The sequence below is a fragment of the Varroa destructor genome, unplaced genomic scaffold (genome assembly GCF_002443255.2).
Source record: "Varroa destructor unplaced genomic scaffold, Vdes_3.0 BEIS01000002.1, whole genome shotgun sequence".
Classification (NCBI taxonomy): domain Eukaryota; kingdom Metazoa; phylum Arthropoda; class Arachnida; order Mesostigmata; family Varroidae; genus Varroa; species Varroa destructor.
Genome location: NW_019211455.1, coordinates 42,282,857 through 42,290,560, shown reverse-complemented (window position 1 = coordinate 42,290,560; position 7,704 = coordinate 42,282,857). Strand labels below are relative to the sequence as shown.

The 7,704-nt window shown below is 39.0% G+C and overlaps 1 long non-coding RNA gene across 2 annotated transcripts; it reads right to left on the bottom strand.

Moving 5' to 3' along the window:
* Positions 1-401: 401 nt before the first annotated feature.
* Positions 402-6,350, bottom strand: LOC111245037 (uncharacterized). 2 transcript variants are annotated; one of them, XR_002671180.2, is made up of 3 exons: positions 6,211-6,350; positions 2,793-3,177; positions 402-536 (listed from the first exon to the last, which is right to left on the bottom strand). It is a non-coding gene; the product is annotated as an uncharacterized LOC111245037 (long non-coding RNA). The 2 variants fall into 2 exon arrangements; XR_002671179.2 differs by having other exon boundaries at positions 2,793-3,185; positions 6,211-6,342.
* Positions 6,351-7,704: the final 1,354 nt, after the last annotated feature.

Below are 7,704 nucleotides of genomic sequence, written 5' to 3'. Positions count from 1 at the left end.
CATAGCCAGGCCAGCTGACAGGCTCAGCGAGCCCTCAAATGAAACGTGCCACCATATCGTCCCATAAATATATATAGATATAGGTTAGAACTGTGTCAAATAAATACAATATAGTTTTTCAGAAGCATTAATTTTACAAATACAATGTTATCATTTTGTAATCCATTCTTTGATGAACCGTTATGCTCTATTGAATATTGCTCTTTATTGCGAAAACTTTTTCTACTGTTGCTTTAAGCCACTTACAAGCTCTTACCGCAACTTTGTACTTCACATCCGTGAACCGACCTTGTATTGGCTCGCCCAAACCCGGTAGAGTCCCGTTTAGTCACGACCTGCATAAAAAAGTGGGTGTAGTGGGTATATGGGCTGCCTTGCCAAAAGATATACTTCCCGCTGTTCGTTACTGACCCTGTTCTCAATTTGGCCGCAGTCCATGGAAAAATCCGCTTGCTCACCAACAGTTTCGCCTATTTCAAGGACGCAGGGCGCTATGACGTTACCAGTTCTAGATGTAACGTTTAAAACACGAACACCTGCAAAAGAGTTTATCCTACAGTACACGTTCTACAGTTGGAACACGCTGTTTTTCAATTGGCTTGTGTGCCAACGGCCATTATTTTGACGTCCGATAGGAATAAAGATGATCAGCTGCTTTATGCTTAAGGGATCTGAGTGGTAAATGATCGAACGAATATTCTCGTGTTAGGGACCGCGTGGACTTTCTACACGAAGTGACCCCACTTTGCTGGTGCGCACTATTTGGCTTTTCTACTAATAATCTAGGATAACATAGGTAAAAGAATAAAGGCTCAGAACCTTTCAAGATACACCAAAAGTCATAACATCTCTTTCCTTGGCTAGAAGAGCTGCACAACTTTCGCTTTTTGAAACTGTCGAAAAACTGCTATAAGAGATGGCGTGAGATGCACGCATATGAGGCCTCGCAATCACGCAGCCTTCACATATTTCTTTCCAACTGAAGTTTCATAATTGCTAAACTGAAATTAGTCAATGCATTCCAGTACGAAGCGAAGTGCATTTACGCCCGGGTTCGAACCCAAAGCCGCACGTGTCTTTAGGTTTAACAGGAAAATCAGAATCTGATCAGGAGATGATTACATCAAGGCGATGGATATACAACTGAGTCTCAATAGTTTACGTAATAATAACGGCTCAATAGTGAACATGTTGCTAAATATTGGACATAGTTGAGATAGAGCTGTTCATAATAGAGGTCCAAACCGAACGTTTTATTAAGCAGCAACAATTCACGACTCGGGAAACCCTTCCACTTTTATCAAACACGTAGCACGATGTAGAAATCTGCGCTACAAGAGAGATTCTCTCCGCTACAAGGCAACATTGCTTTGCCAGCAACGAATATAACGCTTGTGTGAGCATGCATATCAGTGATGGGCCAAACAAAACTTGTCTGTCTTTGACCGTTCTTCAAATTACCACGTAAGTAACAAACCTACAAAAAAAAAAAAGACGAAAAACATATTTCACCCATCGTTTAACGTCACTCAGTGTGAGATCAACAGCTATATCTTACCACTTTATGGAGATCGATCTTGTCAACACCGTGAACGTATTTATATATAGGAAAATGGATGACTGTGAGAAATCAAGGAAGAAAACCTCTACAGAAGCCACACTTAAGGACAAAAGCCTACTTTCAGAGGTCCGATATTTCCGTTGCACATTCTATAAGTGAAGCAAGTTCTGCAAATTTAATGCTATCTAGCATACGACTTGCAGCAGTGGAACACTGAAATGGCTTAATAGAAAGTGAAAAAAAAAAAAAAAAAAAACGTACCTGTTTGTAACAAAATATTTTGTCTAATGATTATTATAATTGTCGTATTTTTATAAGCTTGTCGTTACAACCCTATCGAACTTCATGCTATCGAGAAATCTATAATTATATCTTTATATATATTATTATTATTTATTGCTTGCATTATTCATAAGTGTACAAAAAGTATCGATATAGCGCTACTGAAAACTACATCTGGGCTCCAATCAACCAAATATCAGTACGCACTCATCCTTCCATAAAAAGTTTTCATGAAATAGGTAATGATATAAGAAAAACAATAGTGCGCAACACATAGTTACGTATAATCCATATTATCCTTTTCCTTGTAGATATAGCCCAGTTCGGTATTTCCCACATTTTCGTTAATGTTCAGTAAAGTTTTCTTTGGTAGGTAGGACAAATAAATGTTTCAGACCAATTGACACGCAGCAGTTACAGTGACGAGCATTTACTAATGATAAGGACACTTCGTCGCCTATGGACAGCGCAAGCCACCTTGTGTACTTTGCTGATTTCCGTACAGAAGCGTAGATTCCGTAGAAGCTGATTCCGTAGAGAAGATGTTTTTGGATGTTTTGTCCAGGATATCTAATAAAAGTGCTTTTTGTGTCTGTCAACTTCAATTCAGCTGATTGGCCTACTTAGGTATGAGTAGTTTACGGCAAAAAATCATCTTATTTTCGCCATTTTGAGGTATTCTAGCGTATTTTGGTGCGCAAGTTTAGAGGGCGGTTGCATTACTCTGACAGTGTTTCCGAAAAATTTTGCTTAATCAACTTAGACGCTTTTAAGAGAATTGTCAGGGGCAAAAACCGTATACTTATCGAGAAGACCCTGTTATTGTTGTGAATTGCGGCTAAACAGACCCGCTAAATGAACGTGCTATTATTTCTGAAGCCCTCAAGAATTTCTGGAAGCTTCCCAGTAACTCGCTTTTTATGTCCACTAAAAATCTGCTGATTCTTACCTTTTGATGATTTTTCCGCCCATTATAAAAGTGGACGTAACTAAGTTCTGTGGATGACTACTTCATACTTCCAAAGGTTTTCCGGAGACAGTATTCATGTATGGGTTGATCGTTTTCGCTGAAGTTCCGTCTTGTGTTTCGAAAAATGTCGTAGTTCGAAGCTTATGTAGAGATGGTAAAAATGAAACTGCCCACTTGCTTCCTTTACATGTCTTTCTTCACCCTTGGCCTAATAGAGCAAACGACCCAGTAAGAAAACTGCGTTTTGCCCTTGTAGGAGAAATAAAAGACGTTCCAGTTGCGGTGAAAATTTCCCCGTACGTTTGGTCCCTGTTAGTGTTATCAACCGCTGATTCATTGCCTCGAGCAGATTAGTCGTGAAACGCTGAAAGGCTATCTGGGTATGTGAGTGTATACGATCAGCGAATTCCCATATTTCTTGTTAAATTTATTACGCACTCGATGCATTACCGTTAAATATGTTCATGATCATCTTCGAGCATCCTAATAAGACTATAGCTTTTGTAAAAAATATGATAGACATAACTGTATTTAGAGTACATTCAAGATATTTATTTGCGCGACGCGCCACAGTTGGCTCCTGATCCCGTAAGAACAGGCCTAGATCGCTCGGTAGGAAGGGTTTAAACAAAACTGGAGGACCCCGAAAAGCCTATAAATTCACATAAGGGGCTTGATACTCCTCTAGGCTCGACTGTTATCAACGAGGCACCTAAGGCAAATCATGATTATCTATTATCGACCGCTGGTATAACCGCTCGTTCGGGCTAATACACCTTATTTAACCTAAATGAATGGGCTGCAATGTCTAGTGGCCGGTCGTCTCGTTAATTTTGCATTCATGCCAATGGCCTGTTATTTTTCCATAATCGACGAGCCGACAAATGCTAGTAAAACACACCATTTTTACTGCTACCGGTTATCAAGGCCGGCAAGGTATAAGGTCATGCCTAAGAACAGGAGAGATCTAAGTATAGGAACTTAAAATTAATTTGAGATTATTCTATAACTGTTATAGTTTCAACTCTGCCAATATCCTACATTTGGTAGCTTGTAATTGCTAACAGTGAATTCGAAATTATGAATACGAAATTTACTTAGCTTTGCTTTGGATATTTAAAGTAACTGGAAAATATATGCGATATACTATTGCTAAGGAAAAATTATATTTAGAAAGCCTATTTTAACAAACGCAAAGGGATGCTTCCATTTACCGATGCTGGCAGTTCGATTCATATTTTGTTGAAAACAACTTGCATAAAATTTAAGTATAGGGCAAAATAAGTTAACTGTTTTCACGTTTTTTTTTTTAAAATTCTGAAACCTACTTAAGGGTCTAAAAGTGTTTGGAGACCAAACCCTCTGAAAATTCCAGGCTAACACTAACGGCAAACTGACCTAGCTCGTTTAAATACACTGACTTATTGCAGAGGACTTGTTTTTTTTTTTTTTTTTTTGTACATGTAAGAAAAACACACCCGATCTAGTTTGCGAAGTCGAGCCAGTATGAAGCGCGGATAATTCAGACGTCTTTTTGTTACAATAGTTTTTCATTTGAACTTTCCGTTAGGTGAAATAATTTAGTGAAGAAACGTGACAAAGTATATTTAATGTAATTACTTAATTACATAATGCACTTGTTGGAAAATAGATACTTAATAAAGCTGTACTTCAGTCTGATTGAGTCTTTATAAGAATGCAGAGTACATTTTGAGATATAGAGTCGTGCGGAAATGTCAGCTCAACAAATTTATTAACGGCACACAATGTTGTCTCATATTTTGGCACGGGCTGGCTAAAACAGTAGCGATTGTACGATCTACGTGTCTAGACGGATTTAAAGAAGCTATGGTAATATAATGTTTTCCGATAAATCTAATGGTAAACGACGCCTGTTAACTAGGCTGTTACATAATTCAAAAAAAAAATACGGAAAATCTGTTTCGGAATGTAGAGATCAGGCTCCGATGTCTTGCGTTAAATAGGTTCCTATAGGACGCATATCGTCTACATACGCCACCTTTATGTAGCGCAATAAGGACTTTTGCCAACAAGTTACACCAACAGAAAAGCATTTAGGACCAGTTGGAGACAAAGAAAGTTGTCCCTGTGGAGGTGAAGCGGTAACGTGTTTATCATGTAAACTTAAGGACACTCGCTGAAGTGTGATGCAGGTAGGAAATCGGGTGTAGGGATACGGTTTACTCTATGCTAAACCGAACCCGCGGAAGAGGAGTTGAAGAAGAAGGACTCGAAACATTTATCAGTATCAGAAGTAATAATACATGTAGCCGGCAATCTTAAATAAATATTTCAAGTGTCACGTCTGTCATTGCTGCCTTCACTGCGGCAACTGGCAATCCTTGTAGTGCGAAGGAAACACTACTTCGATGCCCGGTTTCGAACCAAGATCATTTGAATTATGATTATAATTAGTCTTCCTAGGAAATATATGAAATATATTATCGAGATCAATTTTCTTTGTAATCAAGTAACTTCGAATAATAGTTACAACTAATTACCCCTTTAGCATTAAGTTAGCTCAGCAAATCTACAAACAACCACCATACAGGTCACTGTTGCATGATCCCCAGTTCTGTTAGAATCCGCGTCTCCTTTAAAATGTCCAGCTCTAAGCTGGAAATTAGTAATCTGTCCACTTTGTCTGTACTTGGATTAATGATCATTGGCTATGTCTAGCATAGCAAACTAAAGTAGTCTATGTTATATGTAATTTTGGCCTGAACAAATGGAATATAAAAGTGTTTTACGTGGAAGTAAGGCATTATGGCAACGAATCTCCGCTACATCACTCAGTTGATACTATACCACAAATAGGAGCAACTTATCAGAGATGTATAAAAATGCGAGAAGCTTAATCGTGCCATTTTCAAAGTTGTTCAAGTTTCCGATTTCTATATATATATATATGTGTCCGGCGGCAGACCTTACAATGACAACAAAATGATTACATGTATACGAAAAATATTACAAAGCTAGTACATCCCGGACCTGTTACGTCGGAACCTTCAAAGGCATACAATCAACTGAAGGAAGTAAGTAACTTGCTTGTTATTGAAAACTCTAACTGAACACTTATACGTTTTGTGAGTAGCACACGTCCCCCAGAAGGAACAGGTAAGGACAACGGGGATGATTGATTTTAAAGTGCCTTTCAATTCTGTAAATCCTTCATTGAAACGCAAATGTTAGACAGATTGAAAGCTGATTAGAAATTATTGAGATTCTACTACATAAAATGCTTGAATTACTGTTTTGCAAACGCTGTCGATGAATTAGGACACAATGCCACGCCAAAACATAACACTACAAATAGTCATGACGACCATATAATAGTAACAGTAATAGCAATAATATGGAGTGGACTGATACTCACAGCTTGATAAACATCCTGTTTACGCCTAATACACCATTCGATACCTGCCCGAGTTTGAACTTGAAAGGTTACTTGTCCTATTTAGTGAGGTGACCGTGAACGATAAAAGAGCCTGCTAACGCAGTGTAGCCTTTGTTACCCAAGCCAGCCTTGCACTAACACAATGCTCTGCATCGAAAACGGTCTTATTGGCTCTCATCTGGAGATAGCGCCAAATCCTATTAGCAGACAACCGTGTCGCGCATAGCAGACATTACCATAGTTCATACCGTTGAGTCGATCTGACGCTAAATTAGGCGCTAGTAGATGAGTAAAAACAAGTGTTTTAAATCCAATTCAATCAATTTTAGCTAATGCTCAGCCACTCAATATCAGATAGCGCTGGAACACCTCACCGGACCATCGAGTTTTCTGCGTGTTCCTGTGGTAATAAATAAGGAAGCCAGCCATGGATACGTCTCGCTTTGTCGAGCCTTGGAACACTTCTTGTGAGACGGAGACGAACCTCGTTCATTCGGAGCTTTGCGTAAAGATATTAGTATTATTATGGCATGAATAATCTGTTGATCAGGGCGGTGCTACGATAGGTGGGGAGGGACACAAGTTTTTTTGCACCGCATGTCTGTAAAAGTACCTCGATAAAAGAAGAAACTGGCGAGAAAACAGCCGATTTGAAATGTCTTTATAACATTAAACAAAATTGCCTTGCTCTAACAAGTTTTTTTTCGTTATTTCAACATGTCGAAAGACAGTTCTAGAACGGTTCCGACAGTTAGCAGGCTCATACAGAATGTCGTATTCGGGCGACTATGATACCGTGTTGAATATGTCCTATTTAAATGCTTTTCTGTCACAAAGTAAGATCGCTTCTGTCTTGCCGGACTTGTTTAAAGGCCTGATGACGAACTATACTGATGAGAGTTACTTGGTACCATCGGCAAGCATGAACAAACATGGAATACCAGTACCTCATCGAGCAGATCATTTACTGGACTGGGTGTTGCTAGACCCCTTTTATAAATTAGGTCGTTCGAGCAAATCAAGCTGATTACGGAGTAGAAGCTCCTTCTCGTTGGAGAACTATAGGAACTTTACATAGATGCCTCTACAAAAACCAGCGTGTTTCATGTTATCGTGCGTCAGGATCTTGGTGAAGTTCGACCAGCTGCGCCTTTTACTCATGGCCAGACACCGATATTGGATGCGTGCCGGATAGCCTCACGGGCATTTGGCACTGCTGTTTATCAAACGATAGATTTGCTTGTAACTGTTGGTAACATTCCAACTGCCTATATATATATATATATATATATATATATATACTGCCTAATCTCTCTAAAAAATCTAGCATTCGATTATATTTTCTGAAAAGTAAACGCAATAGGACACGGTGGGAAGAAGCTTTTATTGGCAACAGGATACAGGAGGTCGCTAATTTCAACCCTAGTCGTCTTGCTTAGAGCGCGTCTTCCCCATTCGGGATCTCTATATATA